This window comes from Meleagris gallopavo, chromosome 4, assembly GCF_000146605.3.
Source record: "Meleagris gallopavo isolate NT-WF06-2002-E0010 breed Aviagen turkey brand Nicholas breeding stock chromosome 4, Turkey_5.1, whole genome shotgun sequence".
NCBI lineage: Eukaryota > Metazoa > Chordata > Aves > Galliformes > Phasianidae > Meleagris > Meleagris gallopavo.
Genome location: NC_015014.2, coordinates 59,755,485 through 59,763,703, shown reverse-complemented (window position 1 = coordinate 59,763,703; position 8,219 = coordinate 59,755,485).

The following is an 8,219-nucleotide window of genomic DNA, read 5'->3' as shown; positions in this document are numbered from 1 at the left end:
GCCCGGTCCGAGAGATCTCAGTGCGGCGGTGCATCAGGTGTCACAGAACTCTGAGTTAATAGCACTGTGCTCCTTTCTCACAGTCTTAATTCCTGCCCAGTTTCAGGCACAGCCTTGAGAAATTATTGCTAGCTATTTTTTATTTGTAAGGAGCAAGAGACGTCCAAGAAAGTTAAGTGAAAAGCACTGCACTAAGGCTAACTCAGAGCTTTGCTCTCCCTTTGCAGCTCAAAACACTGCAGAGAAACAGAAGCTCTTCCAGTATGCCATCACCAACCATGTTAGCCCACACTCCTTGGAAGGGTGGGAGGATGCCCACCCTTCATCCTGCAGCCCTCCATTAACCATTAACCTCTTCCAAAGGGCAGCTCTGGACCAGCCACCTTCAGATCTAGGAAGGGATGACAACAAATAAGCAAGTCCCTGGGAGATTGCCTTTGGATACATAAAAGCTGTGGTCTGTGACCCATCTTAACAGATCTAGGAAATGTAGCAGGTCTTAACAGAACTAGCTGAATCTACTTGCATGGCTAAGGCCCATTAAGTTCTTTGGTTGGGTTTTCACAGATTGATAAGATATGTATAAAGAAATATTGTCCTGGAGTAAAAAACAAGTATGACAGCAAGCATCACACCTTGTCTGGCCTATTTTCTCCAAGCTGCAGTTCAGCCATCTTTGACAGCTGTTTGTCTAACTTCCAAGAGCCTCCAGATAGTCATCAAAAACTGTGATGTCTCTATCTACTCAAAACTTTGCTATCCATATAGATAAACAGTAATAAAACTTTACCCCCAACCAAATTTTAAACCACTGTGTTGTTATGCACAAAGACCAGCAGTTTATAACCTCCACCTGACAGCAGCAGTCTTTCACGTATTTGAAAATTGTCTTCAGCCTTGTTTTTTGTAGACTAAACAACGCCCCTTCTTTCCATCGTTCCCTGGGTTGTCTTTACTGGACTTCTGATTATTCAAGTTGCTTTCCTTTGGCCCCTCTCCACTTACTTGAAGTGTTGTGCCAAAACCTGGATACAGTACTTTGGTTGAGGCCCTGTGAGTGCTGAGTGGAAGTGTTACTTCATGTGTCTTGTATACCAGACTCCTGTTTACATATCCCAGTATGAGGTTTGCTTTCTTCACAGTATGACATTACTGACTCATACTGTTTCTGATTTACTAAAAAAAAAAGTTCTGAATCCCCTCCTGTTATAAAAATGTCATTCGCTTTAAGGTTTGAATTATTGTATATATATATATATACAATAATATATACTATATATATGTGTATATATGTATATATAGTTCTTTCTACATGTCCCCATGGAATGTCATCCTATATTTCAGGCTGCTCAAGCAATTTGTCATTATAACTTTATTAATAAATTTGTCCTCCAAAATGCATGCTATTCCTCCCAGCTTGGTTATGTCTGCTACCTTAAGAATCATGTTCTTTATTTCAGAGTCTTTATGCATGCAATAATGCCAGATCACTGCACATCCATATGTGACACATCCTTCCAATATGCCAATAACAATTATTTGTGTATGCTTTAAACAACTTGAACAAAAGTGACAGCATAAACCATGTAAATTATATTTACCTGATGCAATTCCAAGCTAAGAGTGTTTAAAACAACTCTGTATAACACCTGGATGAAAATCATTCCTGTTTCAGTCTCTCTCAGGTTTTCTGCTTGGAATGTTTGTGAGAAGTTTCCAATCTTACAAGTACACAATCTTACTGAGTCCTCAGTGAGATCACGATTCCTTATGCAAAGAAAATTACTCATGTGTTCAGCTGTATGCAGAATTGAGGCCAAAAGCTTTCTCAGTGACATTGTTTAAAAAAAAGTGGAGAAAAGGCCCAAATTTCTAATGGAAAACCAGACAGACGCACATCTATGTTACTTTCTCATGCTTAAAAAAAACAAATTAAGCATGTTACTCATCAAGTATTTTCCACTTTGAATCATTTTTGGTGTAATTTTACTGCAAGTTGTCCTAAGTAGGAATGTCACAGGATCAGCATCAGGGTACAGCCAAGTGGCATTTATCAGGAGGAAGGGCACTGGGGATGAATGTGGAATTTTCCTTGAAGACTCCTCACATACAGGGCTGTTGTGCTCTCACCACGAGGCTTTTAAAAGCTCTACACTCTTATCAGGGCAGACCACTTATAAGCTACCGGGAATATTGGTGGAACCGTCCCCACTCCAGCTGATTCTGCTGCAGTCTCCTTGAAAGTGAACAGAAAAATATGAATTTAAGGATTCTCAATTAAGCTATCTACAACACATAAAGAAAAAGGGCTTTTTTCTCTTCTTTCTCCAGAAGAGATGTTAATACCCATGCTCTCATAGCATAGGTTAGCATGTAAAACACAATCCAAGCTCCTCATTTTTATTACAGTTTTTCCACCAGGAGCTTAGCTTTATGTTTTCCCACATTGAGGACCACAGTTCAGTCATAGAACACCTTTGCACGCATGCCTTGCTGTTGCCTCAGCCCTTAAAGAAATTTTGCTGGGTAAGCCAAGGCTCCAGCCCAGAGAGAAGAGCTGGGCTGTGTACCAAAATGGCCGCCCTGCACTGACAGAGCACACGGCGCCTTTAGGGCGCGCGTCAGGAGGTGTGAGGGTGTTACGGCCATTTTAGACAGGTGCAGTTCACCTCAGGATGGAGGGCAGCAACTGAGGGGAAGGCAGGAAGGAGCTGATGTCACCCTTAAATACAGGAGAAATAAGATTTGCTCAATGCTTTTGTGTGAGAGAGAGTTTTAGAGGGGTTTGGGGCTGAGTGTGCAGAAGTGGGACAGTCAGAGGAATGTGTTCCATGCTCAGTGTATTCTCCTTTGCAATATGACAAAGAAATGTCTGTGTTGTAATACATATCCCCAGAGTTAAGTTTCTTCCCAGTACATGTTCATTTTTCCTCTAGAAAACTCCTGATTTTTTTTAGCTTTGTCATCTAAATGAGTGAACAGTATAGGAGGAGCTATTTCATCTCTGTTGTAGCATTCATGAGCTTATTTGTCTTGAGGCTGCATTGCTTATCTATTTAAATGAGCGCTTAGAAATTAAAGAATAATTTTGTAAATAAAAATGGAAAAATGACACAGGTAAAAACACACAATCAGACATCTCAGCCCAAAAGCCTCCTTGCATTTGTTAAGTGGTATGAGTTACTTGTATTGCAAGTGTTAAGTGGTCAACTAAACTCCTTTTTCACTATGTTAAAAATCTCTGCATGAGACTAAATCACATATTTCTGAAATTGCATTCTTAACTAATTATTTTCTAAGCCTCAAGAGATTTTTATAGCTGAAAGGAAGCTGGTCTTGGAAACATGTGAGCAACGGTTGAGAAGTCTTAGGATTAACACACTGAACACACTGCAGACCCTTTTATTCATGATAGAAGTATGTTCATAATTTGAATTTTTTCTTCAGCATTTTTTTGGATACTAAGAATGTTTGAGCATTGCTTTGGAATAAAACTTTCTTGTAAGAGTACCTTAATCATACAACAACGTGGAAATTGAATATATGGTATTCAGTAGATAATCACTGTTTAGATACTTTCTCTTTTGATATTAATTATACTCTCTGCATATTATTATCATATTCCTTTATGAAGAAACATCACTAATAATCCTGATCATACTTTCAGTAATAAAGTGAGATGGAAGTAATTTGAAAATCTCCAAATTAAATTTAATTTCTAAATATGAAGCTAATTGTAATCTCATCCTCAGTCACATTTTGGCCTATTAGTCAGGCTGAGCATTTTCTATTGAATTATGGAACCAAACTGTATGGAGAGTTTCCTATGTCTATACTTCAGATAAAGGGAGAGAATTTCAATTCCCTTACCTGATAGTTTTCAGTCAGTGGACTGTTGGGTGTGTGAAACACCTTACAGGAGTCCCTGAGAGGTTACTGAGAAAAACAAGCCACATGTCAGAAAGCTTATGTGTAGTCAAGGTAGGATTTCACTTTCACCTGAGACTTTCAAGTGTCTGTAAGTTAAGTCCAATTGCTGCTGCTGCTGCTGTTGGAGGTTGCTACTTCATCTCCCACCTTTATCAGCACAGAGTGAATTAAAAAAAAAAAAAAATCTTCATTTGATCTGGTTATTTATTTTCCGCTGCAAAATAAACTACAATCACTACATCCTTGGGAAATAGTTATAGCAAAAATTAATAAATTGTGTAGTCCTTCCCTGTGTCAGAGCTGGGTTTACTCCTCCCAAATACTGGCGTTAGGTGTGGGTCAACCTGAACGAGGTGGAAATATGGACTGATGGAAAAAGGAACACAATGTGTGAGATCCTGCAGCCTTTCTGCTATTCTCATCTGCACTGTGTCTTCAGTACTTGAGGGAGCAACACATTTCTCTGTTTGATTGGGAGCCATGTCCTCTGCTACCAATACAAGACACTCCTTTTTGTTCTGCTATTTCTTCTTGTGCTTACACACATACACACAAATTTCTTATTGTATTTCATTCATGTCAGGTTTTCTGTTTCAAATCCTTACAGTTGAGATGCATGGACTCTCCTAATCTTCAAGATGGAAATTGCTATTATATCTAATTGGGTGAAGAGGGTGTCCTTGAAAAGAAAAAATGTTGCAGCAAAAGGTGGAATGTACATCAGTAAAAAATAATAGCAAATCTATTATGTTGATCTTGCTACTATGCTCTGGAGCAGAATAGAAAATAGCTATTACTTTTCATTGCAGTAGAGATTTGAAAATATTTTTTATTGTTTCTTCTTCATTGGTGTCATCTCTAACATCTTTGCCAAGTCATCTTTCTTATGTGCTGTTTGATTACTGTGCCTTGAGTCAGACTGAATGATTATTGCAGCTGACTCGACTGTCAACTGAATGGAAATCGTAAATAATCATTTGTTTTTAATACACATAAAAAACAGTTCCTACTCAAGTTAGAAATACTTGCTTTTGGAATAGCATTCTTCCATTTTGCTTCTTGCTAACCCAAGGTCATTTAAGGAATAACTGTCTTAAGTGCTTGGTGATTACAGTGATGTAAATGTCTCTGGCCCAGACTCTGCAGTGAACAAGACTTTCCACAGAGGAATATGGTTAAACCGAAGGCCGCCACTTTTATGAACTACATTGCATAATAAAACGGGGAAGAACCACTAGCCAGCTGCTGTCCACAAACTACCCACTAAAATGGGACCAGTGAGGTTCACCAAGCATGGGACTATGGAGGCCAAGCTAAATGTTTAAGAGATGGCTAACCTCATCCACCCTCCCACAAAAGTGGCAAAAGCATTTGGTGCTAAATAACGCATCTTCTTCTGCCTTGTCTGTGCCAGGGAAAGAAGAGTGAAGTAAATAGCAGCTTTTTTTTTTCTTTTTTTCTTTTATTTGTGTAAGGTGCTAAATTTTCCCTACATTGTGAAAAGGAAAATAGCTAAATATCACCTGGCCAGTATTTAAGACACTAACAGAAATTCTGGCCACAGCTGACATGAAAAACCCACATTGGAAATTTGCTCTCTGGTTGTGTGAATTCACAAACAAGTTCTCTGGTCTTTCCATTAGCCAAATTTGCTAGTAAAGCCACACCACATTTGCAGTGTGGTAAACATTTTTTTCTCACTGTTGAAGGAAAGCATGTTAGCTAACTCAGTAGAAAATCCAGCTACAGCCAGGCTAAATAACAAAAGCTAGAGAAACAAAAAAGGTCAAAAAGATCTAGAGAACAAGATCTCATCTATAGGAAAGGCAGCTTAAATTCACACAAAATGAGTCTAAGTTCTACTGAAAAAGCCAGTGAAAGTTTGAAATTTCCCATCTCACTAGAATAATAGAGAACTGTGTCTTTCTCACAGCGTTCACCTGTTACCAATCTGGTGAAAAGTAAGGTCATAACATTTTTCTTCCTTTTATAATGAATGTGGAAAACAATTCTAGGAGTACTTTATAGAATCTAGGAAGGTAGTACCAGAAGGAAGTGTCTGAATCATCAGTGTCTTCTTATAAAATCTAAAGAATTGGAAGAATTAAACCAAGAAGAACTCATAGGTAGTGATAAAGACAGCAAAGCTGCACGCACAAGCAAAACAAAATGAGGCAGGTATTCATTCACTACTTCCCATCAGCAGGCGGATATCTAGCTGCATCCTGGAAGGCAAGGCCTCAGCAAATGCAATGATTACTTGGGAAGAGAAATGCCATAATCCTGCACATTCTCACTTCTTCTTCCTTTTCCCCAGCATCTGTTTCTGAGCGCAACGCAATATGGTATGGGATATTCCTATGGTCAGTTGGAGTCAGCTGTCCCAGCTTGTTTCTTGCCTCCAGCTTCCTCAGTGGGAGAAAACGAAGATACTTTGGTTGTTGTACAAACATTGCTTAACAACAGTGAAACATCAATGTGTTATCAATGCTGTTTTAGTTACCAGTTCAAGACATAGCACGGTACTGGCTGCCATGAAGGAAATTAACTCCATTGCAGACAGACTCAGTACACACCTGAAAATTTGGTTGCTAGTTTCCAAAAGCAGTCAATTTATATATCTGAATCTTATCCCACATCAAGTATTCCAGTCCACAGTTACTGAGGTCTTTTGGCCCAGAATAGCTATAGCCGCTGCTATAGTTTTCAAACATCCTTTTATCAGTTAACTAGACTGATCCTGCTTTTTGTGGTGAGCTTATCAAGAAACGCATTCCTCAAGGTTGCAGGTGAACCTTATCCTTGAGGTAGCCCATCCCTATTGACATGATACATTTTTCAGTAATACCATAATAATTTTCCCTTCAGCTAGCTCACCCATTTTAGTTTATCTACTGATTTTCACCTCTCATTTGATGAGTAGATACCCTATCTTTGTCAGTCTACATAGACTATACCTACCTAGATGATATCTCCCTTGTCTAAAAAATCTTTCAGCAAAGAAAACTGTCACATCAATCTGACACAATCTACCTAAAGTAAACCTGTGTTGCAACATATCGTATTTTCTACTTACCCAAGGGTTTTGTAAATTATTCTTTTATCACCCTGAACGTTATGCCAAGAGAAATCAGTTGGAAGTACATCAGTAAATGCTTTTATATAATCTATCAATCTATGAAGATATCATCTCCTTGTGAACAATTCATAATAAGATAAACTCTGTTTACTGAATAAATAAATGACTGCAACTGATTTTTTAAATATCCATGATAATGAATGTATCCTTTCAGTCACTTTTGTGGTCAGTCTTTCTATCGTCAATCTTCATTGATCTCATCCAAAGAACTGGATATACATGAGCTGAATGAATCTTGGCATGGGAAATTCACTACCATCCCTTTTCTGCCAAGTCTGACAGACCTGCTCAAAGTCATATATAATGTCAGCCTCAAAGGCAAGATTAGAACACAGGGCTCCTTACCTTGACCTCTCCAGAAATACATTTATTTCCACTGCTAAACTGCAAGTGTTATAGTTGTGACTGCTATACCTAAACACACAATTCTGTGTTCACTGCAGCACATGCCAACCATGCTTTCCATGTGATCTCACCTAATTAGTTCCCTAGACTCCTAGCTTCTCTTTTACTAGTCTCTCTATAGCATGGAAAAATATTCTGAGCTGTGATCTGCTTGGTGGAACTTGAACTTCTGTTCCAGCAGCTTTTCTCCCAGAAAGAGATCCCTTTTGGTTATACTCATGGTTTTGCATCTGCATAGGTCTTTAAGGAGCCCCCATACTACATGCCAAAAGTCTGTTACCAGTCCAGTTACACCAAGATGAAGATGTGAAGAGATGAGAGCCTGTTGCTCCACTCCTTCACAGTTCCACCTGCTTTTCTAAAAGTATCTTAACTGGAAGGTACTGGTGACCCAGTACAGTTGCCTGTCATAGTGAATAAAGCCACCTCATTATTTCCTTGTTCTCCTCTATGACTGTGGCAAATTCCTCATTCTTCCTTTGTGCCTGACTTGCAAAGTTGCAATTTTCAGGGAGCAAATATGATCCAATGGCTCTAGTTGTGTAAATTGCTTAAGTGAACTGAGATTCTAATCCATGACTAGGGATTTTAGCTGCCTTAATTGTATGAGCAGTGTCATAAGTCAGTTGCACCTTGGTATGCACTCTACAACTTCCTGAAGGGAGGTTGTGGTGAAGAGGGGTTTGGCCTCTTCTACCAGGCAACAAACAGGACCCGGGGAAGTGGCCGCACGTAGTACCAGAGG